We start from the raw sequence: 26816 nt of genomic DNA, 5'->3' as shown, positions 1-26816 counted from the left end.
AAAATAGAACTTCCCATGCCTCTTCTTTCTCACTCTCACATATTACTCTCTCTCTCTCTTGATGACTGAAACTTTTGGGGCTGTTGAAGGAAGTTTAAGGCTTGAGAGCTAAGGGTGAAGGAAGGGCTGAAGCTTGGGCTTGGTATTGGAGTCTTACAAGGAAATCTAGAGGGGTTTCAAGCAGGGAATTAGAGCTGGAAAACAGAGGAAAATTCAAGGGACTAAGTTGAATTGGAGCAAGGATTTAGCTGGGGAGTAGGGCTACAATTTGAGGTAAGAACCTTGGTGTTTAATTTTTGTGTTTTATTGATTTTTTTGGGTTGAATCCTATGTTCTTTAGCATAATTAGTCTAGGCTTTTGGAGTGTTTGATTCTGGTAGAATTGAGACAGTGATGTTGCTATTGTAGCTAAGGTTTTGATGATTAATAAATGTGTAATTTAGTATTGTAATTATGGATGGTTCAGTGTTAATTTTGGGGGAAAAGATAGGGAAAATTCAGGGCTTAAGTGGGTGTTCTTGGTTGGGAAGAAGGAGGAGGAAAACCCATAATTTTTTGGTAGAGGGGGGCACGTTGCAACCTAGGTAGGGGGCGTTGCGACACGTGTGGCCCTTCTGGCCTGGGGTGCTCTCTAACTTCGGGGTGCGCCTCGACTTGCTTGGACAAGTTGCGAACCGCCTCCCCTTTGGCTTGGGAGCTTGCTCTACGACTTGGGGCAAGTCGCGACTCGCCTGGGTAGTTTGGTCTTGGATGTAATTCAAGTGTTGTTAGGACTCAAGGCTTCGAACCTAGGGGCTCGGGACAATTTCTATAACCCGGTTTAGTAGAAATTGAGATCCTGGAGGATAGTTTTTGTTCCCTAGGTATTTTATTTTTGATTGGAAGTTTATGGATATCAATGGTCCTTGTGACTAGGTTTATTGCCAAGGCTCAAGGCTAAGGACCGTGCTCAGAACCAGTTCACCTTCTCCGCTTGGAATAAAAGGTAAGAAAACTGCACTCGGTTGTGTGACTATGTTGGGACTAAGGGTTCCTTATACTTGTATGCAATGTTGTATGATGGTATTGTACCATGTGAGCATGAGATAAACAACCTAAGAGTGTTGGAATTAATATTTGTGCACAGGACGCGGCTCGACCACTAGTAGCTGAGGTTAATTATATAATCACTGAGCTCGACCTAAGTGAGCCGAAGTCAGTGGGATAAACAGAGGGTGCAGGCTAAGGGCGTCGACCCTGGATATTGTATGATGTGCATACTGTTGTTAATCTGATGATTATGGCATGTTGAATACCCGGTTAAGATACTGTTGATTTGTCAATTATTATCATTGGTTATGTGAATGTTGTGGACTCCTGAATATTTGGTTATGCTTTGTGAATTATTTGGTTATCGATATTGTTTGTGCTATGATGTCATAGTTTTCTTGCTGGGCCTCGGCTCACGGGTGCTACGTGGTGCAGGTAAATGCAAGGGTAAGATGAATCAACCATGGGTTGGAGAGCTCTGGGGGGCGAGGTGTACATTGTCTGCTGCTCGACCGCCACGGTCGAGGGATTGTGCAGGGACAGAAACCTAAAATGTGTATTTTGCCATTAGAGTGGCTTTGTTTATTTATAACACTTGGAAATTTTGTAAATATGTCTTCTAAACCATGTTTTGGGATCCCATGTACTAAACATTTATTTTATTGAAAATTATCTCTTTACGACCAAAATCTTTTAAACTTAACCTGTTTATGGCTTTAGGTTCACATTTTTATTTAAATGACTTGGTTAGCAAGTCTTGCACTATTTTAAGCACACATTGTAATGGCCTTGGTTATCTAGGGCGTTACAAAAAATGACATAACCAATTTTATAGTGGTTCAACCCCAATTTGTTGGTAATAGCCTAATCCACTTGGAGTTGTTATATATGCACATACACTTAAGATCGGATGAACTTGAGACAACTGAGTCTCTTAAGTATAAGTTGAAAAAAATACAATGCTTCTCTGTCTAAATTCTCAGAAAATGCCCCCAGACTGTCACAATTCACAATCCCAAAGTTCGACAATTAGAGAGTCTAAAAGTGTAAGAGTCTCAAAAGAATCAGATCCTTCAAATGATGCTATGAGCTCTTTATTTAAAGGCTCATGGACCGTACATGTAAATTCTCCCATTTTTCCGGAGTCCTTGGTTGTTTTTAATCAACTATGACTAGAAAATATATTTAGAATATAACGATATGGCTATTACTTCGGGATATTTGAGAGATTCACGTGATAGTTACGAGCGATTCAGGGTGAATTTGTTACTGAGATTCTATAAAGAAGTCACTGGGTAGTTAAATCTTGAAATTTTGACACATCCGGTCGGATACATCCTCAATCTGACATAGCTGGTCGAATGAAACCCATTTCTGAGGTACTGGTTGGGTGAACTGCGTCTCTGGTCGGCTAAATCCCATTCTGAGGTGACTAGTCGGACAAACTGTGTGTCAGGTTGGGTGAGACTTCCACCTAACCAGACAAAAATCTTCTCCAGTCGAGTGGAACATTTCCAGACCAAGAAAAACTATCTTTTTCACCAATATCCTCCCCTTGTTAACATACTTACTAACCATTAATGCTCAACTAGGTAGCCACGCGTTGCCACCTGTCACCTCTGATTACCATGTTATTAATATGAAATGTTAGGGATAACATTTGCCCCCCAAGTTTATTATATGATTTTCTCATATGATATACTTTTCCTCTAACTCCTTGCAAGGATCTGCCAGTAAATTTAATAATTTTTGTGTCTTAAAATTTCAAAAACGACCTTTGGCACTCTCCCACCTTTTTCAAATAAACGTATGACTAAATTCTTCAGTTCACAAAAAAGGGCAGTTACCAATTTCCCAGAAAGTATGATAATGGGATATATGAAAAATTGGGAGTTGAGGAATCCCCTATTTTACTATGAATAACCCCATGCTTTCCTCACTCTCTCATACCAAAACAAACATCACAAAAAGACTCTTCCTTGCCGTTCCTTATCGTGGCCAATCTTCTCATCAAAGTTTTCGTGTCCCATTTTCTCCAAGCAATTTCAAAGGAAATTCTCACGAAATCCAAGGCTCTTCCACCCATTTGAGTGTGTTTTCTCTTCTTAATCTTTACTTTGAAGCATTTTAAGCTTTAAAATTCTACACAAAAACTTGTTAGAACATGTAAATGCCGAAACCCCCTTTTGGAATGCACTCTTTGAATTTTTGTGATGAATCTTTGTAAAATAGAGATTTTGTGGTTGTTTTAGTATAGTTTAGGCCTTGGGTTAGTCAATTTTCCCTCCAATTTCTTGAAATTATGAAGAAAAAATGATTTCCCACTCCACATTGTATATTCAGGTTCATGGGTATAGGATGAGCATTGATATTTTCTTGAGACTTGTTGAGCCCTTGAAATTCTACTTTTTGATCTTGTTTGCATGCCCCAAGATTAGTAAAATGTGTTTACGCTCCACGTTATGCTCCATACCTTTTTGCCGATCAAATTTGTTTTTTGCCATCCTTTTTGAGGTTTTGACCGCTTGAATTCTACTGAGTCGATCGGACCACAAAGCAACTACCTAGCCAACCGGACCCCTTTTGGCCCTTGGAACCCAAATAGCTCCTCGAAACCCAAATAGTTCCTTAGCGCTTGGAACCCTTACAGCCGAACCCCTCGGGTGTTTTGCCTCCTCGAGATCCTCTAACCATTTGGACCATTTTGGCCCTTGGTACCTAAATAGCCCCTCGACAACACTCCTTAGCCACCCGAACCTCTTGCAGCTGCCCAGGCACTTGGCTGCCTTGGCTCTTCAGAACCCACCAAGTCGCTCAACTGTGCACCCTAACCACTCGGGTGTCTTGCTTCCTCGAGAATCTCTAGCCGATCGGACACCATAATCCCTTAGGAAATTTTGCAAGCCATCTACTTGGCAATCATGTTTTATTGCTCAGATTAAGCACTTCACCACTCGGGTTCATGCATATTTAGTTGAACACAAAACTTTATATTTCAAAAACAGGACAAAATTATAGGCTTAATGTCCCCAAACACATAACGCCTGAAATAACTTCCATTTTCCTTGTGAACTGCCTAAATTTATTCGGCTGCTAAAAATGTCTTTATCTGGGCAGTAAAATGTTTTCACTATTCAAAGAGAATATTTACTGGGCAGTAAATACTTTTACTACTCACTTTGTGTTTGGTTTACTCACCTCCCCTTATTTTTTATAGATGAACCACTTCGACTACAGGGGAGGTGACAACCAAACAGACTCTGTTTCCTCAGCTCCCACTTCAAGTGACACTCCTCCGAGCAGCGATTCCTCTTCCAAATCTCCCAGCAAATGAACTTTGGAAAACTGTCTTCATCATCTCAAGAAAATCCTTCCACGGTCAGCTTTATACTTTCTTCACGAAAGCAGCAACATCAACACCAACCGATGATGGTGAAAAAGTCCAATCGACTCCCTCAGGAACAAGATCCCCACGTTGCTCGTAGAGCAACACAAAAGGTGGTAAAACGAGTGCCCTGTGTAGGAGAAAATCTATTAGAAGAAGCTGAGAGTGAAGCTTCTTCAAAGCCTCCCTGCCAAGCTCAAAAAACTAGTAAACCCAAGAGAAAGGTTACCCAGACTTTTGCCATAGAAATCCAACAAAGTGCTACACTTAAACTGAGCAAAGAAGAAAATCGCGTGCCTTCCTAATTTGTAGCTAAGCCTTCTAAGTTACACTCCAAAATATTTGATAAGCATATTTAGACTTTGGGACTTGAAGGAGTGAATGTGATATGTCCAAACCCACACTAAAGAGCAAATAATCCTGGCAGAGCCTATTGTGCCTGGTCTAAGTATCACATTTATACAGGAGCTACAATCCCCTTACATCATTTCTTTAGGTCAATAGCGGATTAGTTTAATGTTTCTCCCTTCCAGATTGCTCCAAATGGGGTACAAGCCTTGTCTGCTTTATACATTCTCTACCACTTTCAGGGCTGGAACCCACCTACCCTTCGCGAGGTACACTATTTGTTTGATTTTAGGACTAATCCCATCCACAAGAATACACGTTTTTTCCACCTCTTTCATAGGAAAAAAAGCATTAAGTACCTTCATGGTATTGCTCATAAATCAAATCCTGGGAAGTATTATACGGAATGTTTTCTTACTCTAGACACTAAAGCCAACAACTTCACTTTTACGCATGCAGGCTCTTTTGATCAACCTCTCCCGACCAGGGAGATGCATGCTCGGGCAGAAGATCTTGCTAACATGCCCCTTGAGGAGAAGGATGTTGAGCAATTGGTCTCCTTGGAGAATCTCCGAATGGTGGGATTGTTACCGAACAACCGAGATATTACAGTGGGTAGTATGATTGATGAAACAGACACGACTGATCATTCTAATGCCGATACCGAAGTAGTGACTGGCCAATTTTCTCCTGTACCATCCCCTCAACCACGCAGACATCATTAGAGAGCCTCTTCTTGAAAATTCTCTCCGACGCACCTTCCCTGCCAGGCCTGGCAAAGGCTAAAGCATTGAGCTCCTTAGAGAAGACAACTCATCATCGAAAGACGAGGATGAGATTTTTAACGAAATTCTGAACTCAAGTTTTACTGATAGTAACCATCATTACATTTTGTGATGAGTCTATAGAATTTTCTTTTTCACCTATGTTCATTAATTGTTGCTACTAACCAAGTTTTTGCTTTACTTTTATGCAGATCCAACCATGTTCAAGCAGTTCAACACTCCTTTTGCCCAAAAAAGGAAAACTGGTGAAGGTAGCAGCTTGAATCCTCCAAGCAAGGTTATGAGGACTACACCACCTAGCCAGGGGAGACCATCTAATCAGTCAGTCACTATCCCACACTTGACTCCTCCATCAATTCCCTCTTCTGCCAGCCTACAAACTACTTGGTCAACCTGCTTATGCGAGCCTCTTCGTGTCGTTGGTGAGTATGACAAAGAGTTACTAGATCATACTCTTCACCATGCAATGAAAACTCACGCCTTTGAGACTCTACCTCAGCAAAGTGTTGAACTTGGCCTTCACAAAGGCCTTGCCCAAATTATGAGTGTAAGCATCTTATCAGAAACATTCACTTTCTTATTGATTATTCTTATTCTAATATTTCTCGGTTATTTACTCCAGGGACTTATCACTGTTAGTCATCCTAAATGCCGAACAGTCGAATATAGAGCTAATCAAGGTCTTAAATGATCAATTGCTAGAAGCCCAAGCTAAGATTGAAACTCTAACTAAGTCTGAGAAAGAGCTCCAAACAAAGACTGAGCAAGCAGAGAAAACAATTGCCGACCGGGACAAATCTCTAAGGGAGTTGGTTGATGAAAATAACAAGCAGATCCAAGCCAACAAGAAATTGACTGACCAGCTAGAGAAAATGACTCATGAGAATGAAGAGTTGAAACAAGACAAAGAAGTTGATCTGTCTCGTTATGAAGAAATCTGCTTCATCTGCTTTTATCATATATGGAAGCTAAACAAACCTCTCAACCTCGACTTTCTTTCTGAAGAGGCAAAGGCGGAAGAGCTTGTCAAATGTGAAGCCAAGGCCGTAGAGGAGGCAGCCATTCTAGCTGGTGTTGTGCCTGCTTCTCCTGCTCTATCATTCCGACCAGAGGAGGTTCCAGACGTTGACGATTGTGTTAACCAGCCAGACACTAATTTACCCGACCAGAGAGCCTCCTATCTGACCAGTAGAAACTTTGTACCTGGCAGTAATTTACTTGTGTGTTTGTTTTGTTTATTTTTTATACTTTTTTTGAGAGAATTACTTGTTATCAACCTTGATAGTTTGCTCGCATGGCCGAGTTATTTGACTTCCACTTTTTGTTGCTAACACGAAATGTTCTAAGTCTTTTTATACTTAAAACATTATGAGTTTTTAGACTATTAAAGTCATTTTGATATATGTTTTATATTTTCGCATGAGTACTTAGTTTTCTAACTTAGAAATTTTAGACATTTCATAAGTTCCTGCTAAGTATACTTTCTCACACTCTTATTTCTCTAATATTTTATGAGCATAACATTTATTTTTACACGAATATTTTCTTTTAACTTGGAATTTAGAAAGATGCCAAGTTACTTACGCTTTGATAAACAAGTTAGCTCAATGGCCCTTTTCGACTTCGAAAATTTACAAGTCAGCCTAAAAGCAAATATTTTAACTCGTGCTCGCATTGCTTGTGTTGAATTATATACTAGTATACCCCATGTGGCCCCCAAGTGATCGAGGTTTTAAAGATCCTTGGTCACTTGCTACTTGACCGAATCTGTTCGAGCAATTATTACTCGTGAAACACATTGAATATAAAGAAAATATTCGAGTAGTTGAACACTGCTTGAATACACCGAGCAGTTAAACACTATCCTATTTTACCGATCAGTTGAACACTATTCGAAAAATTAACACACATGAATATTTGTAGCAAGAGTCGACCACGCTGCGCGTAGTCTCTTTTATTACTTGTAAATTAAAAAAGGACAAAACATGTCTAATAATGAGACTCAAACAAACCAAAATTGTTCAAAAATAAATGACTGGTCAGCAAATAACCAGCTCATAAACATACTTAAATAATAAGTAAAACACTTGAATCTAAGCTAGCACTATGCAAGCGGTATTTATTGATAATATTTCCTCAGATGCTCGCCATTCCAGTAGTTTCTGATCAGCTCATCGTCTAGCCTAGAAAGTTTGTAAGTCCCGGGTGGTATGACTTGCTCAATCTGATATGGTCCTTCCCGATTCGGTCCTAGCACTCCAGCTCCCGGGTCTTTGATGAACACTCTCCTGAGAACAAAATCTCCAACCTGGAACTTTCGATCTTTAACTCTGGAATTAAAATAGCGGGCCACCTTTTGTTGATGGGCAGCAACTCTCAAGCTCGCCTTCCGTCAATAATTGATTGTTCTCTTCCTGATCATAGGCACTTCTTCGATGGGATGGGGGGTCGTTCTCGACCGGTATCATAGCTTCATAACCATATGCCAAGGAAAAAGAAGTATGACCAGTTGCTTTCCGAGCAGTGGTTCTGTATGACCAGAGAACTTCTGGTAATTCTTCTGCCCAAGATCCTTTAACTTATTCAAGCCGCTTGTTTAGGGTGTCTTTCAATGTTTTGTTTATTGCTTCCACTTGCCCATTCTCCTGTGGGTGAGCCACCAAAGAGAAACTCTTTGTAATGCCATGTCTAGCACAAAAAACAGTAAAAAGATCGCTATCAGACTGGGTACCATTTTCAGATACTATCTTTTTTGGCAGACCATAGCGACATATGCTATTTTTCACTACAAAATCGAACAATTTCTTTGAGGTGATCGTGGCTAATGGTTAAGTTTCAGTCCACTTAGTGAAATAATCCATAGTAACTACCGTGAACTGCACTCCTCCTTTTCCTTTGGGTAGTCTCCCGATCAGATAAATTCCCCATACTGCAAAAGGCCAGGGACTTTACATTTGTTTTAAAATGTTTGGAGGTGCTCTGGGTATCTTAGAAAATCTCTGACAATTATCACATTTCTTCACATATTCCATGGAGTCCTCATTCATTTTAGGACAGAAAAATCCTTGTCGCAAAATCTTTTTAGAGAGACTTTGTCCCCCAGCATGATCTCCGCAAAATTCCTCATGTACTTCGGCTAACAAGTTTTTCTACTGGTCGGGCGTCACACATCTAAGTAGCAGCATGCAGTACCCTCTTCTATATAACACCCCCTCCATCATGACATACCGAGCAGCCTATCTCATCGTGCTCTTGGCATCATTGCGGTTGTTTGGTAAGGTGCCTTGTTCGAGGTATGTGATGTGGGGTCGTCCAAGTGTTAGTTACTGTAATTGGCATTGCTTCCTGCTCGGTGATACTTGGGTTTGCTAAGTATTCTACTGGTACTATATTCAGAGTGTCAACATCCTTTGCACTGGCTAATTTTGCCAAAGCGTCCGCGCTGGCGTTCTGTTCTCATGGCACCAACTTGATTGTGTACTCTTCAAATTGTGCCAGCAAGTCCTTAGCTTTATTTAAGTATGCCACCATACGTAAAACTTTCGCCTAATTTTCCCCTAAAATTTGGTAGACCACCTGCTGAGAATCACTATTTACTTTGACTGACTGGGCATGGACATATCTGGCCAGTCGTAATCCTACTAAAAGGGCTTCATACTCAACCTCATTATTGGAGGCATTGAAACCAAACCTTCCTCTGCCCAACTACATTTTCTATCTGTTCGGGAATTCTGGTGCATTCAACAATGAAGTCCGCCAAAGCCTGTCCTTTGATGGTTGATCGCGGTTACTACTTGATCTCAAATTGGCCTAATTCAACAACCCATTTAAGTAGCCAACCAGAAGATTCTGGTTTTTGTAAAACTTGTCGTAAGGGCTGGTCGGTGAGCACTTTGATGGGATGCGCTTGAAAATATGGCACCAGTTTGCGAGATGTAAATACTAAACAATACGCAAGCTTTTCGATCAGCGTGTATCTTAATTCTACTCCTACCAACTGATTGCTGACTTAGTAGACTGAATGTTGCACTTTATTTTCTACTCATATTAGAGCAGCGCTGATAGCATGCTCTATGACTGCCAAATAAATTAAAAGCTCCTCTCCATCTATCAATTTTGATAAAACTAGAGGTTGAGCCAAATGTTTCTTTATGGCTAGAAATGCCTGCTCGCATTCCTCCGTCCAGTCAAATTTCTTGCTTCCTCTTAGTAAGTTAAAAAATGGGACACACTTGTCTGTTGATTTAGAAATAAACCTACTAAGAGCAGCAATCTGCCCAGTCAAACTCTGCACATCCTTAGTTTTGGTTGGGGATTTCATTTCTAAAGTCGCGGAACATGCCATTCACTAAACGCTGGTAGGTGGCACTTGCATTCTTCAAGCCGAATGGCATAACCTTATAATAGTATAATCCTATGTCTGTCTGGAAGATGCTATGCTCCACGTCAGGAGAGTACATACTTATTTTGTTATACCAAGAGTAAGCATCCATGAAGGACAAATTTTCATGACCAGAAGTTGCATCAACCAACTGGTCTATCCTGGGCAGGGGAAAACACTCCTTGGGACATGTTTTATTCAAATCGATGAAGTCCACGTAGGTCCTCCACTTCCCATTGGACTTGGGCACTAACACTAGGTTAGAAACCCAGGCCGGGTAGTAAGCCTCCCTGATGAACCCATTTTCCTTCAGTCGCTCAACTTCTTCCTTTAGAGCTCTTGCTCGTTCCTTATCAAGCATCCTTCTCTTATGCTGCAGTGCTGGGTAGTTTTCATCCACATTGAGCACATGGCTGATCACAGTTGGTGAGATACCCACCATATCCTTGTGAGACTAGGCGAAGACGTCTTGATTCCTTTGCAAGAATTCTACCAGCTGTGCTCTCACTTACACCTTTAAATTATTTCCAACTTTGACCACTCTGGTCGGTTCGTTCTCATCTATCAGGACCTCCTCTAAATCTTTCATAGGTCCTACTTCACTCTCCAAATCCCCACTTTGGGCAACGCCCTATTTGGTGACTTCATCACTGGATCGGGTCTGTTGCTCATTAACACCGGGAGTACTTTCCTGGTTGGTAACTTTTAAAACTTTTTCTTGGACAGCTAAATTCACAATGCTATATTGGTCGACGTCCATCTCGTCTACAACTTCTTCTTTCTCCCCACACACAATCATGTTGTTCTCCTTGGTTCCCCTCCGTGCCTTAACCACCGAAGCATTGTAGCATTCTCTGGCTTCTCTCTGGTCTCCCTAGACACAGCCTATGCCTGCAAGTTGGGAATTTCATAGAGAGGTGCCATATAGACATTGCTATGTGTAGAGTCGTGAGTAGTGGTTGACCAATCACCCCATTGTATGCTGAAAAAAAATCTACTATAAAAAACTCTGTCATGACTGCCTCATTCCTAGGAGCATCTCCTACTCTGACCGGTAACTTGATTGTTCCGGTCGGTGACAATCCTTCTCCAGTTAACCCGTAATTAACTTGTGAGCATGGTTTCAAGTCAAAGACGGACAATTTCATCTTTTCAAAAGATGACTTGTAGATAATGTCCACAGAGCTACCCGTATCAACTAGGCATATCTTTACTTACATGTTTGCAATTTGGACTGTAATGACGAGAGGGTCATTATGAGGATACCTCACATGTCTAGCATCATCCTCTATAAAAGTAAGAGACTCACTCTCATATCGAGGATTCTTTGGAGGTCGCTCCTCTACAGTCATGACTTATAATGTTGCATCCAATTCATGTCGAAGTGTCCGGGCATAGCTTTTTCCCTTACTTTATTATTATCCCCAGTCAAATGTGAACCTCCACATATAGTGTCTAAAGTAAAGTCCACAAGCTCGGGTTGCAAGGGTGGAGATCGATGTCGTTTGAACCGAGGATTGTTGTTGCTTCCTGGCCAGAGAAGAAATTGTATCTTGTCCTTGAGATGATTGCATTCATTCGTATCATAACCATAATCTATATGGAAATGACAAAACTTATTCATGTCTCATTTACTCATCTCTTTCCTGATGGGTGGGGGTTTCCGGTAAGGAACCTTTTGATGACTAGCAAGATATATTTCAACCTAGCTGGTCGAGAGAGTGGTGTAATTAGTGAACCGAGGCTTATTCTTGGTTGGCTTATCGTTTGGACCTGACTTGGCCTTTTTTTCTTCATGGCGGTCAGACCCATTGTTTCCACGTTTCTTTCCACCATTTTGACCATTTCCACCATTCTTAGGAGGGTTAGCTGATCAACCTGGATTTTTTATGCCCTTCTCCTCTTTCTCGATCGTGTCATCCAATTTCTTGTACTTGTCCGCTCGGTCAAGAAATTATTGAAGTGTTGCAATTGGATTTCTATGTATACTATCCCACAAAGGGCTTTGATAAGTGATTTCAGAGAATATGGAAACCATCTTCCGCTCATCTCCAACAGCAGGTGCTCGGTTGGCTTCTCTCATGAACCTATGTATATAATTCTTTAGAGATTCATTATTTCCTTATTTGATATTTGTCAAGTGGTTGGCATAAACTGGTGGAGTTCGACCTGCACTGAATTGTCTACAAAACTCCTTCCTTAATGTTTCCCAAAAGGTAATGGAATTTGGCTTAAACTTCCAATACCATTCCTGGGCAGTATCTGAAAATGTAGTCGGGAAAACTCTTCACTGATAATTGTCACTTACATCGAGCAGTTCCATCTAGTCCTCAAATTTCCCAACATGTCTGATGGGATCCACTTTTTTTGTATACACTAGTAGCATCAGTGCTTTATATTTTGCCAGCGGCTAGGCTGCTCTGATCTAGGAAAAATATGGACAGCCACTCTTGTGGTCTACCGCATCTGTCCCGGAAGGTCGTTTTGATAAACCTTGCACTGCAGTCATTAGCGCATCAAGCTGGGCTTGGATGGCTGGTGCAACTGACGAGGCTCCATGGTTTTGACCTCCTGGTCAGGCATTTCTATCTGGTGCACTATCGTCAAGTATTTCTACTTTACTGGTAGGGTGGTTCAGATCTTGCCCTTCGATCGGGATGGTCTTCCTCTTATTGCTGATAACGTCCCTTAGATCCTTTCGGGAAGGATGTCCTCCTAACTGATTAAACACCGTGCTCTTAGATTTTTCAGTGGGCTTACTGTGCAGGACCTGCTCTTTCCAACTACGTTGCTAGCCGGGATGTAGTGGCGGCTTCTCGGCACGGCCCGAGCAGTCCTTTCCTCTTTGTTAGTCATTGCCCTCTTTCTCCTTTGACCGGTCGACATGATGACTATCAGCCTCATCCTAACCATATTCGTCTTTATGCTGTGAAGTTTTCTTATCTCGAGGAGCTCTGGTCTGATTATGCCTGGGTCGAGTCTTTTTTCTGCCCGACTGGTGACACCCTGATCTAGAAGTTTCTGACCAGTGGCTCCTGGAAGGGGTTTTACAATTCTCCCTTTGCGTCGAGGAAATCCCCCATCATCTCCTTGACCAGTGTGATTACTTCTACTTCTGTCTGGCCCTCGAGAATCGGCTCTGCTAGTGGACCTCTGACCAACATTATTATTTCTTGCTCCCTGGGTGGCTGCTCGTGTTGCGGCTTGGGCATTGGCCTGGGTCAATTGAGTAGCCGCTTCCAGAGCAAGAGCTACCTCGCGATGTCACCAGTTGGCCTCCTCCTGTTGTCACCTAATCTCCGCTTCTGGCATCCATTTCCTGTTTTTGCTACTCAAATTCCCTTGCCTTTACCTGCACCATGTAGCACCCGTGAGCCAAGGCCCAGCAAGAAAACTATAGTACATAGTATAAACAATAAACAACAGTCAGATATTTCATGAATCATCAATCAGATACAAACAATTCATATTGCTCACGTAAATAGTGATATCAATTTACAAGCCAACATTCAGTTTAACATCAATAAACATTTCACACAATATCTAGGGTCGACGCCCTTAGGCCGTACCCTCTATATAATTCACTGTCTTTGGCTCACTTAGGCCGAGCCCAGTGTTCAACCCATTGACTCTGGCTCGCTTAGGCCAATCTCAGTGATTATTTGATTAACTTCAAATACCAGTGGCCGAGCTGCGTCCTGTGTGCAAATATTGATTCCGGCACTCTTAGGCAGTTTATCACATGTCCCCATGGGATAATATCATCTATGACATTATATACAAGTAAAGGGAACTCTTAGTCCCTACCTAACCACATAACCGGGTGTAATTTCTTACCTTTGATTCTGATAGCTTTGATTAGTGAGATTGACCTTCAAGCACGATCCCGTCTGAGCCCTAGCGTACACCTAGTCACAGCCATAAATTAGAACCATCACTAAACTTCAATTCCATAACCTAACCCAGGGACCAAACCCAAGCTCTCGGGAAGCCCTAGTTCCACCAAACGAGGTGGTGGAATCAAACCCATAGCCCCTAGGCAAAAACCTTAAGAAATAACCCAAAAATCCACTTCTGAAGGCAGGGTAGCAGTACAGTGCCACAGAGTGGGCGCTACAGTGCTACAAGCAGAGCCAAAATCCCCTCAGAAAGCTAGCATAGCGCTGTAGCGCTCCAAGGCTAGCAGTACAGCGCTACAGGCAGCAGACTTCAACCTCTAGTTTGCTCCTTCGAATTTCCTCGAGCCAAAACTCCCCAAAACCTCTCTAAACCTCAACCGCACACCAACTTGAGTCTACCATACCCTACATCACATCCCAAATAGCCCAACAACATAAAACTTAGCCACATGCACCACCAAACAAAGAAAACAAGATTTGAGCTCAAAAACTCAAGAACTTATCTGAAAACTAGAATCAACCCAGCAACTCAGATGATCAAGCATATAATTCCTTACCTTTGATGGGGAAATCGACCCTAGGTTTCCCTTAGTATCCTTCCAGCCTTATGCTCCTCAATTCTTCAAGCTTAATAACTTTAATTCCCATCCAAAGTTCAAGTTTAGAAATCCATTCCAACATAACTCAAAAACTCAAGAACAACCTTTAAACCTTACCTTAATTGGGTGACTAACTCCTGCTAAATCCTCTAGCTTTATCAGGGACCCTAGCCCCAAGCTCCAGCCCAAGATTTCCTGAGTTAAAGCTTCAAAATTCCTCAAGAGATTGTGAAGAAAGAGGGATCCGAGTGAAAGAGAAAGGGGTTAGCTATGTGTCCTGTTTTTCATTCTATCTTCCCTCTTTTCTTTTCTTTCAGCTTCTACTGCTTTCTAAACATTCCACTAAGTCTATAAAGGCTGAATAACCCTTATCTCTTTTTAAATCAAATGACCATTTTTCCCTCCCATTAAAACCTATGCCTTTAAGTCATTCTAAGGGCATTTTGGTCATTGCTCCCAATTCCCGCTAATTCCTCGAGTGTCCCTAATAATTACCGCTTACGTCCCGTCACCTAACTAATCACCAATTATCTTCCTCAATGTCGAATAGTCTCCAATATGTTTCCCAAATTCCCATAAATACCCCAGGCTTCCCCGAGCCGGGTGTAAATCCCCATCGTGACTTTTTCGCTAAACCGCTCACCAGGATCGCCTCGAGTCACAAGCTGCTAATATATCCACATAATAATGTGGTCTCAACAATTTATTGTAAATAATTACCTTTATGACCTCAATGGGCCAAAATTATGAATATGCCCTTTTAATCTAATCAGGGCCTACATGCATACTAATACACATAATCATGCATCTCACATATCCAAATAATCATATAAGCATCTGTACGCCCTAATTATCCACGGGCTATTAACAAGCTGAGAAATGGCATAATTATATATCAGCCACGTGGATGACATGTACCCGGAGCTGCTGTTACCAGGTTCGACCTCTTTAGCTCGAGGTAACCAAAGGCTTACTAAGGTTACTAAGGAGTCGGGTCAGAAGTATGGACACCGCGGGCTAAGAAGACATCCAGCTCGAGGTACGAGCTTGAGTTGGCAGCTGTGACCCCTTATAAAGTCAACCACGCAATGTAAACATGCATATATCAGACATCACATGTTTGATATATCCCTGAATTCTCGGACACGCAGCATAAACGTGCATGTTCAGTCACCCACGACTGGGATGGGCCATGCGGCCCATTATCCCCCTTACCCATTGATTAGACCACACATCATTTGTCAGGATTTAGGAATCAATCATGAATGTCACAGAAGTGACATGATGGGTAAGAAGGTCACGGGATGACCCCCCTTGCCAACCCCCAGGTGCCCTCTCCTATAAATATGGAGACCCTGGGAGTTGCGAAGGGTTGGATTCTATTGTGTAAAGAAATACCCTGTAACGAATACCAGAAAAATAGCAATAATATTGGCTGGTGGAGTAGAAGGATTTTAACCTTCGAACCACCTAAAAAGATATTCGTCTCACCATTTTATTTTAAGATCATTCATCTGTTACGGTTCATTACTTAGCACTAATCCCACTCTCTTATTCTATTAATTATCTGCTGGCGAAGAGCCGCGTCAACAGTTTGGTGCTTTCATTGAGAGCCCGTTAGATTGGTGCTATCGGAAATACCCAACCATGGTGGTCACTCGCTCAAAATATGGTAACGAGGCGAACCAACATGATGGGCATGAGGCCCATCATGCCGCCATCTCCGATGATCAGAACCCTGAGGTTCAACAGCGGCTGGGCAAGCAACCAATAGGCCAAGATGACACTGGATGTTTGGCTCCCCGGCCACCCAATCCGAACCCAGATTTCTACACGGCGGTGGAAATGGAGAATGCACAACTGAGGAGCCAGCTGGCGAAAGCTAACCAACAGATTCAAGAGGTGTTGGCTCGACTACCCCCTCTTACAACCGACGCTAACGTCGGAAAGAGGCAAGGTGAGACTCATAAGTCTCGCCGGGGTAATCAGTCCAGGCATAGCCGGTCGGTCAGACTCCCGACATCAAACTCGATTCCTACATCGCACCACCGGGAGACCAATTTTGAAGAACTACCTAGGGCCGAGCAACAGTACAGCCGATCGGTCCGAACTTCGACTCCCAGCTCACTTCCGCCCTCGAGTGCGCCCAGGAGGGCTCGAGGGAATTCGTGAAGGAGGTCCGTGGAGGGCTCACAGTGACAGCCCGTCCCGGCCAGCCGTCCTGCACCCCGCTTAGACCGCCGAGTGTAAGACCCGGAGGTTGGTAGAGCTGAGCGGCCCCGACCTAACCTAATCCGCCCTGACGGGACCAAGATTGCATCTCTGGTCAGGCATCCTCCTTCACCCATAAGATATCCGTCACCTCCTCGGCTAGTCCGAGATATTCCAGCTTATGGGAGCAGTAGGAGAAATCCTCCTTCCGTCGGACCATCCCATCGTAGCCGGGCGCCCAGAGAAGTCCCAGATCCTCATCCCCAGAGGAGGGCTCCAAGCTTATCCAATGGGAGCAATTGGACCAGAAGACGTCGAAGTGACCTTTCTGGCGGAGACCTGCGCCAACGCTTGAGCTCGGTGCAAAGTCCTTAAACCACCCCGAGGAACGACCTCCGAGATCGTCTAAACTCTCAAAGAGGTATACCGGCGGGAAACGGCAACCGTGCTCACCCAAGGGAAGACCTATCTGAGGTACGTGACAATGGGAACGTCCCATATAACCTATCTCAAGACAGGAGGGACAATAACCCGCCAAACGCGTACAACGGATCCGGAGCTGTGGAATAGCCCCAGAACAACTAAGGAAGTCAGGACAAAACCCTTGAGCGCCTGGCTCAGATGGAGGAACTGATGAGGAAGCTCCTATCAGAAAAAGAAAAAGACGAATATGATTCAGGGGACGAACTTGAGCTCTTCGCCCCCAGCATAGCAGCAACGGCGTATCCACCTGGATTCCGTATGCTGCACTTGTCCAAATTCAACGGAGACGGGGATCCGTTAGATCATCCGGGTATGTTCAATACCTTGATGATGGCCCACAACATTGGCCCCGAGCTAAGGTGTTTAATATTTCCCTCCACCTTGACTGGGCCGGCCAGACAGTGGTTCAAACAGAGTAAAAAACAACCAATTAGCTTGTGGAAAACTTTCTCTACTGACTTCAAGAGAGCATTCCGAGCTTCCCAGGCTGCCCGCGTCAAGGACGACACCCTGGAAAACGTAAGGCAGCAACCTGATGAGCCAATGAAGGCTTACCTGAGCAGATTCGCGAACATCGCTGCTCGGGCCAGAGATGCAGATGACAGCTCCAAGCCCATGGCTTTGAGGACTGGAATCCTTATCGGAGGGGGACTCTGGAAAGAAATACAAAGAAAGGGAGTTAGCACAGTAAATGAATTCCTAAATAGGGCCCAGGGGTGGATCAACCTGCAGGAGGCGCAAGCCTCAGTTGCAGGGACCAGCCAGGTCCCTGAACAACCCGTTGGAGTGGGAACGGAGGTCGTGACAGCGTCCTAGACCGTTACGCACAATAACCAGTTTGGTGGAGGCAAGAGAAAGGGGAGCAGCGAGGGCAACCATCACGGCCCAAAGAAGAACAAGTTTGTAGAAAAATTTAAGCCAGTTTATGCGACTTATACGGAGCTCACCCACTCTAGGGAGAACATCTTCCTAGCAAATTCTACTCGCCTCCCCTTGAAGAAGCCGGAGCCGTTAAAGCACCAGAAGGGAAAGCGAGACCCTTCCAGGTTCTGTCGGTTCCACAACGACATTGGCCACAATACCGATGATTGTAGGAACCTGAAGGATGAGATTGAAACTCTCATCAGAGCCAGACCTTTGGCTCAGTATGCACGGAATAGAGTTCCCGCAGGCCATCAAGCTCCGGATGTCCCGGTCAGCCAGCCCGGGTCTCGGGTAGATCAGGACATCCCTCCTCCCATGATAGGAGGAGAGATCTCTACGATCTCTGGAGGTCCTCATTTGGCTGGCACGAGCAGAGGTGCCTAAAAGAGATACGTCAATGAACTTAAAGCTCATAACGGAGTGGAGTTTGTCCCCGAGCATAATCTACAAAATCAGCAGCGGTTGGAGAGGAAACCAATCATATTTACTGAAGAAGATGACAGCCACGTCCAGTTCCCTCATAACGACCCTCTGGTCGTAGCAGTGCAGCTCGCTAATCGGAGGGTTAGGAGAGTGCTGGTCGATAATGGGAGCTCGGTAAACCTACTGTTCCAGTTTACGCTGGAGAAGATGGGTTTGTCTGTCACCGAGCTAAAAGCAACCTCCATGATGCTTTATGGATTCTCTGGAGAAGGATCGGAGGCAATTGGAGCGATCGAGCTGGTGATCACCTTGGGAGAGGGACCTCGGACAGTCTCGAAACTCCTTGAGTTTGTGGTCATCGATTGTCCCGCCGCGTACAATGCCATTTTGGGTCGACCTACGCTTATAGCGTTTGAAGCCGTTACCTCCATCTGCCACCTCGCGCTGAAATTCCCCTCTTCCACGGGGATATGCACGGTCCGTGGCGATCAACTTACTGCCAGGGAATGCTACAACATTTCCATGAAGGGAAAAGTAATACCCGGGCAGTTAACGATGACCGTCCAGAGTGGAATCGAGGAATCTCAGGAACCTTTGCCTAATCCTGAGATTGAAAAACCTCAGAGTGCCGAAGGGGAAAATATCATCTTAAGTGATGATATTGACCCCAGAGTAGGCGAGGATAAGTCCGAGCTCCAAGCTATCGAAGAGCTCGAGGAGGTAAGTATCGATCCACAGAATCCCTTGCGGATGGTTAAGCTCGGGAAAAACCTCTGTGGTGAGAGGAAGGCAGAGCAGATCAAGTTCCTGTAGGAGAACCTGGACGTGTTCGCATGGTCTCACGAGGACATGGTGGGAATCAGCCCGAGTGTCATCATGCACACCCACCCGAGCAGAAGCCCAAGAAGAGAAAGTAGCCCGGCTCAAAAAGTGCGACTTTATCTGCGAAGCTAAGTTCCCGGTCTGGGTCTATAATCCTGTGTTGGTCCCGAAGCGCAACGGGAAAGGGCAGACCTGCATCGATTTCTCCGATCTGAACAAAGCTTGCCCCTAAGGTTGTTTTCCCTTGTCAAGGATCGACCAATTGGTAGACGCCACGACGGGGCACGAGCTCATGTCCTTTATGGATGCGTACTCGGGCAATAATCAGATCGCCATGAATCCAGCGGACCAGGAGCACACAAGCTTCATGACCCCAACTAACTTCTATTGTTACAAGGTCATGCCGTTCAGGCTGAAGAACGCCAGAGCTACATACCAGAGATTGGTGAACAGGATGTTTGCCAACCATATCGGGAAGAGCATGGTAGTGTACGTTGACGACATGCTGGTCAAGTAAAAAACTGCCGGTAACCATGTTTCTGACCTGGGAGAATGCTTCAAGATACTGAGAGAATACGGCATGAGGCTTAACCCACAGAAGTGCACTTTCGGGGTCGCATCTGGAAAATTACTGGGTTTCATTGTTAACACCAGAGGAATCGAGGCGAACCCTGATAAGATCAAGTCGTTGCTCGAGCTGCCTTCACCTCGGTCGCGAAAGAACGTTCAAGGCCTAACATGGAGGGTGGCGGCCCTCAATCAGTTTATTTCTAAATCCAACGACAAATGCCTGCCATTCTACATCCTGCTCCCGGGGAATAAGAAGTTCGAATGGACAGAGGAGTGTGAACGTGCCTTCCTTGACCTGAAAGCACATCTAGCCGAGCCGCCCGTATTGTCCAAACCAATGGCAGGAGAGCCTCTTTTCCTTTACCTAGCTGTGACAGAAGATGCGGCTAGTGCCGTATTGGTCTGAGAAGACCGGGTTCAAAATCCAGTCTATTACATCAGCAAGAGGCTTCTCGGAGCTGAGTCTCGATATCCGATGATGGAAAAGATGGCTTTCTGTCTCATCACGGCTTCCCGAAAGCTCAGGTCGTATTTCCAATCCCACTCAATACACGTCATAACTGATAAACCTTTAAGGCAGGTTTTGCAAAAACCTGAAGCATCGGGACGTTTGTTGAAGTGGGCTATTGAGCTTAGCCAGTTTGAAATTTTGTACACTCCACGAGCTGCAATAAAAAGCCAGGCCCTGGCTAATTTTGTGGCAGAATGTACAGGATTCTGAGAAGATCCTGTGGAAGATTCACCCTAGGCCACCTCGGTCCATGCATCATGGAAGGTCTTCGTAGATGGCTCATCTAATGAGAACAACTCCGGGGCTGGAATCATTTTGATATCCCCAGAAGGACATAGATTCCACTCGGCGTTGAGATTCAGATTCAAGGCATCCAACAATGAGGCCGAATACGAAGCTTTACTGGCCGGGATAAGGGTGGCCCAGGAGCTGAAGGCCAGCTCCGTTCAGTGTTTCAGTGATTCCCAGCTCGTGGTAAACCAACTTCTAGGTGAATACCAAGCATAGGGAACCAAGATGGCTGCTTACCTGGCCAAGGTAAAAGTCGAGCTGTCTGCATTTGAACGGGGCTCAATCGAGCAGATACCTCGAAAGAAGAATGCCCACGCAGACGCCTTCGCAAAGCACGCTACCTCCGGGGAGACGGAGACTTTGGGGTTAGTACTGGTAGAGTTCTTGGAGAAACCTATTATAGAAGTCGGGGCGGGGGTCGAGATGATCGACGCCAGACCGACCTGGATGACCCCCATCTTCGAATATCTCACCGAAGGAAAGTTACCTGAAGAGCATAATGACGCATGGCGGGTACTTTACCAAGCCCCAAGGTATACGGTGGTAGATGGGATGCTATACCGGCGTGGGCACTCTCTACCTCTCCTACGATGTGTTCTGCTAGGCGAAGCAAAGACCATTTTATAAGAAGTGCATGAGGGCTTTTGCGGAGATCACACTGGGGGGCAAAGCTTGGCCCTGAAGGTCTTAAGGCAAGGATATTACTGGCCCACTCTGTCGAAGGACTCGATCTCTTATGTCAAGAAATGTGACAAGTGCCAGCGATTTGCCACAGTTGCCCGAGCTCCACCAGTCGAGCTAAAGATGATCTCGTCCCCGTGGCCATTCGCGGTCTGGGGAATCGACTTGGTTGGCACCCTCCCTACTAGAAAGGGAGGGATCTGTTACGCAGTGGTGGCTATCGACTACTTCACCAAGTGGGCAGAGGCAGAACCCTTGGCAACAATCACTTCAAAGAGAGCCCTTGACTTCGTGGTCAAAAGCATTATCTGCCGGTTTGGGCTGCCAAAGAAGATCGTATTAAACAATGGAACGCAGTTCGACAACGACCTCTTCACTGAATTTTGTGAGAGGCACGACACTGTAAAGAGCTTCTCCTCCGTGGCCTATCCTCAGGAAAATGGGCAGGACGAGGCCGTCAATAAGACGCTAAAGGCGAGCCTTAAGAAGAGACTGGACGAAGCCAAGGGGGTCTAGCCAGAACAGCTCCCCCGGGTACTGTGGGTATACCAGACCTCGCCTCGAACTCTGACAGGTCATACTCCTTTCTCCCTAGCTTTCGGGAGTAAGGCGGTCCTTCCTGTCGAGGTAAAGGTAGCCTCGCATAGAGTCAAGGCGTATGACTAGAACTGCAATCACGAACTACTCTGTGCATCCCTCGACCTGATTAATGAAAGATGAGAAGATTCAGAGCTCCAGCTCGTGCATTACCAGCAAAAGATCACTCGTTATTTCAACTCAAAGGTCAGAAAATGTGCCTTTAGCATTGGTGACCTGGTCCTTAGGAGAGTCTTCTTAGTCAGTAAAGATCCCAAAGACGGAGTATTGGGACCGAACTGGGAAGGACCATATCAAATAATCGAGGTCATAAAGGAAGTAACCTACAAGTTAGCTCGGCTTAATGGATGGGCAGTCCCACGAGCTTGGAACGCAATCCATCTGAAGAAATATTATCAGTGATACCCTTGTAAGGCTTAATCAGAAATGACATCTTTTGTTTATTAAGCAATGAGAATTAAATCTTTTTCCATTATTGTGTATATTTGTGGATGTAATCTCAAGTAACCACGAAAGACCATTTCCTAATTACTTGGGGGGCATACGGTGCCTGGATACAACCTGGTCATCTTAAAGACTTAGAAGTTAATTCAAATCGATTGATCGATGTTTTTCTTAAAAAGCATGAGATATTGATAAATGATTAACGCAAACTAAGTCGCATCCTGGATATAACCGGGTAGTCCTAAAAAACATAGAAGTTAATTCAAAATTGATTGATCATTGTTTTGTCTTAAAAAGCACGAGATATTAATAAAGGATTAACGCAAACTAAGTTTTCAAATTAACGTCCTGGATATAACCAGGTCCTAAAAATTAGAAGTTAATCCAAATTGATTGATCGGTGTTCTTAAAAAGCACAAGATATTAATCAAAGATTAACGCGAACTAAGTTTTCAAATTAACGTCCTGGATATAACCAGATCCTAAAACTTAGAAGTTTATCCAGATTGATTGATCGGTGTTCTTAAAAAGCACAAGATATTAATAAAAGATTAACGCGAACTAAGTTTTCAAATTAACGTCCTGGAAGTAACCAGGTCCGAAAACTTAGGTTAATTCAAATTGATTGATCGTTATTTTTTCTTAGAAAGCATGAGATATTGATAAAGTACTAACGCGAACTAAGTTTTCAAATTAACGTCCTGGATATAACCAGGACTTAACTCTTAGAAGTTGGTTCAAGTTGATTATCATGTTTTTCCCTAGAAAAGCATAAAGTGCCATCACAACACCAACAAAAACTAAGACTATTACCAAAATGGATAAAAGAGAAATGAGATAGAGGCAAAAGGTTGTAAATCAATTAAGAATAAAGTTGATAAAACCAATTGTCTCGAGGTCAGAAAACCTCATAATACAAAGTTACAAAAAAAATGTTTGAATGGTAAAAAGAAAAGAGAAGTCCTAGGCCCCGCTAGGCTGCTCCGATGAGGTCACCACCTCGCCCACCTGCTCGACGGCTGTGGAAGTCTCCCCGGTCTCGGAGGGCGCCTCTTGCTGAAGGTGAGCTTTGAACTTCTCCAGGAAGCTGTCCCATGCGTCCACCCCCAGAAAGGAGAAGTCACCATCTGGGTTGAATTCCCAGCAGTGGTACAGCATAGCCTCCATAGAGGAGTTGGAGGCTGCCCTCTTCGTCGCCAGGGCGGCCTTGGCTTTCGCGGTGTCCAGTGTGGCCCGAGCGGCCCTGGCCTCCTTGAGCTCAGTACTCGCAGCGGCTAGGGCGGCCTTGGTAGCCTCGGCCTCCTGTAGCTTAGGTCGAGATGCGTCCAGCTCAGCCGGCACAGTCGCCAGGGCATCCTTGGCATCATGTTCCTGCTTTTGGGAAATCTTAAGGGTAGCCAAAGCAGTCTGATGCTCGCCCCTCATATCCTCGAGCTTGGCCCTAGATCGGGTTATGCTCCGGTGGAGAGCCAAGGCACCCCGTAGGACCAAAAGATAATAAGGCAACTGCCGTAGGAAAAAAAAACAAAAAAAATGTGATGCATACGATCAAGGAATACAAATGGCAAGGCCAACTTACCGTGAGAGCCATCCCCAGCGAAGACTCCATCACGTTCTTTGGGCTCCTTGTCTCGATCGCCCGCAGGTCCCTCTCGGCGGCATTGTAATAATGGTCCACGGTGTAGCTCGCTGTCTCGTAGATCGTTCCCCAAAAGACATCGAGGATCTTCTCCAAAGCCCTAGGATTCACTGGAATGCGCACCTCGGGGGTTGTGGTCGACAAGGTCCCGGGGGGTACCTCCGTTTCCCAAACAGAGTCGGGAGATCGTAGAGGAGGCGGGGGCATCTTCATTGCAGGAGGGGGTGGAGGCACTTTCTCGGGGCCTGGTTTTTCCCTTTCGTAGGGGACTTGGAGGTAGTCCCGATGGCTTGCTTCGCCAGCCGGAGCTTTTTTACCATGGGCCCGGAGGCCCCGGAGGAGGGGTTCCTTCCAGGGAACATAACTCGCAAATCTTTGCTCCCGGGTTGAGACATCTCCTCTGTAGATGCAAAGACAAAGCATTAATATACATGTAGAAATATTTATGCAAAACGACAAAAATAAAAGGGAAAAACAAAGCTCAAGTATGTATTGAAAGTGATCCTACCCTCCGAGCTAGAGGAGGAATCTATAGTCACGACCACTGGCCCCGGAGCTGCAGCAGGGGAGTCTAAGATAATGACTTCGCAGGCTGGAAGAGGCTCTGGGTCTGAATCTAGCTCGGGACTAGACTCTTCTACGTACTGCCTAAGACCCGGAGCTACCACACCCTCCCGGAGGGAGGGCCACGACCGAAGGTTCGTCCCGTACTCCTAAAAAAAGGCCGAACTAAAAGCTAGGGTATTATCTACGACTACAGTACCCCTAGGTCGGCTCATGTCATACCCCAGCACGAGCTGGTCGACACATTGGAGTAAGGTTATGTCACGGACCGGGTCATTTCGATGGAGATGAACGGGCTGGCTGGGATTGAACCTAGCTAGCCGAAGGTCTGCGGCGACCGTATCTAAGTCCTTAAACATATAAGGATTACCTTGCCCGGAGGGGTCGGCTGCTGCTTTGGACCGAGCCCTCTCTACGTCTGTTTCTTGGGAAACCTCTAGCGCCCGCTTCCGCCACACGAGGGGTACCTCATCCTCCTCGTCCTCTTCTTCTCCAGTGGCCTCCTCCTCGGGGATGGGCGCCATCTCGGGAGCTGGAGGGAGGCCCCACGGTCTCCTCAAGGCCAGAGTCTGGCCTAGGGAGATAATCTTGCACGCTAGCATCGTCTCGTCCGACACGAGCTGGCGATAGTCCTTTTTGCTTGGGGGCAGCCTCGCCAATGTCTCGTATTGACCCCCGAGGGCCACGGTCTTGGCCATCCTCGCAAAAATGGCTGCATGATGGTTTCTAGATCAGGAACTAATAAAAGAAGCTAGTCAGTAATCAACTTACGAGCTAAGGGTAGAAGATACTAACAAGGGCAGTTAAAATAGTGGTGTTCGCAGTTGCGAAACCCTTTGGACATAAACAACTAGTCTTTAAAGTCATTGGGGTGGCTGGGCAGCTTGATGACCGCAGCTGTGTTTGGAAAGCAGGTCAGATAGTAGAACCCGTCGCCTCGCCCCCGCTGCTCCGGGCTGGCCTTGAGTCAATAGAAGTAGAGGATGTCCGCCGGTGTGGGGACCTCCCATCCCTGCTTCAGGAATAGGTATTTCAGCCCCGCTAACAAGCGATATGAGTTAGGGGGCTGCTGGAAAGGAGCCAGCTTCAGATAATTAAGAAAATCCGCAAAGTACTAGTTCAGCAGGAGGAAGGCCCCAGCCTTGAGATGCTCGTCGCTCCAAGCGGCGTACTCCTCGTCGAGCAGCGCGTAGCTCCACTCATCTTCAAGGGGAGGTTGGGCTTTTAGGGCGCCCCTCCCAATCTTGATGTTGTGGGAAAGGAATATCTTATTCACTTTCCCCTGGGAGTTGACCTTCGAGATGATCCTCTCGGCCTCGAAGAAAGCGTCGGGCCCCACCTCGAGCTCCTGCTCGACGGCTGGACCAAAGACAGGGATTGGAGAGTCCGTGACCACCTTCTTTCCTTTGGCTTGCTGAGAAGACAAGCTGCTAGCAGTCTTCTTGGGGGCGTGATTCTTTGGTCCCATCTGGTCGCCTAACGAACAAAAGAAGAAAATTTAGAAAGGGCGACCTAAGCATAAGAAAGAATCTGACGCGAAGTGTTTCCTTTACATGGGTTGAAATAATCTCAGCCCGTGGAGAGTGAGACCACGCGGTTCTATGAACACGCGCCTGTGCTCCCAACAGATCCCTGATTACTCGGAATCTGTGTGTCAGGAGGGTCAGGGTAAAAGTTTTCCTTGGAAGGAAAGTTTCAGTAGGAAAACAGTGCAAAACCGCCTGTGAAGCATGTCCCCTAAGCTACCCGGTTTTGCACCCTAAGAGCTGGTTTTTTCAAACAGGCATACAAAAACTCTACCCAAAAAATTTCCCAGAGAGTGTACCCTTTGAGTCGTACTCCTAAATGGTTTTTCCTACGGTCCATGCCCTAGAATAAAAACCTACGCATATCATACCCACAAAAAACCAGCAAAATACTGCATGCGGCTACAGAAACAATTTACCTAAGCAACAGTGAAGAAGAAATTTAAAGCATGCACAAGTGGAGAACTTACAGAATGTTTTGCTGTGATGAGGCTGAAAGGGTCGTCTGGGTTGGAGTCCTGTTGAAATTTCTGGTGCCAAAGCCTCAAAGGAGCTCTCGTGCCTAAACTTCTGGAACGCTAGGAACAGTAACCGGAAGAGAGAGAGGGTTTTTTGAGACTGAGAAGATGAAGAAATGAGAAAACTTTCAAATAAACAAGTGGCCCATGTGAAAGGTGGCCACCCCTTTTATATACGTAAGAGGC

Source organism: Humulus lupulus, chromosome 3 (assembly GCF_963169125.1).
Source record: "Humulus lupulus chromosome 3, drHumLupu1.1, whole genome shotgun sequence".
Lineage (NCBI taxonomy): Eukaryota > Viridiplantae > Streptophyta > Magnoliopsida > Rosales > Cannabaceae > Humulus > Humulus lupulus.
This window is presented reverse-complemented; position numbering follows the sequence as displayed.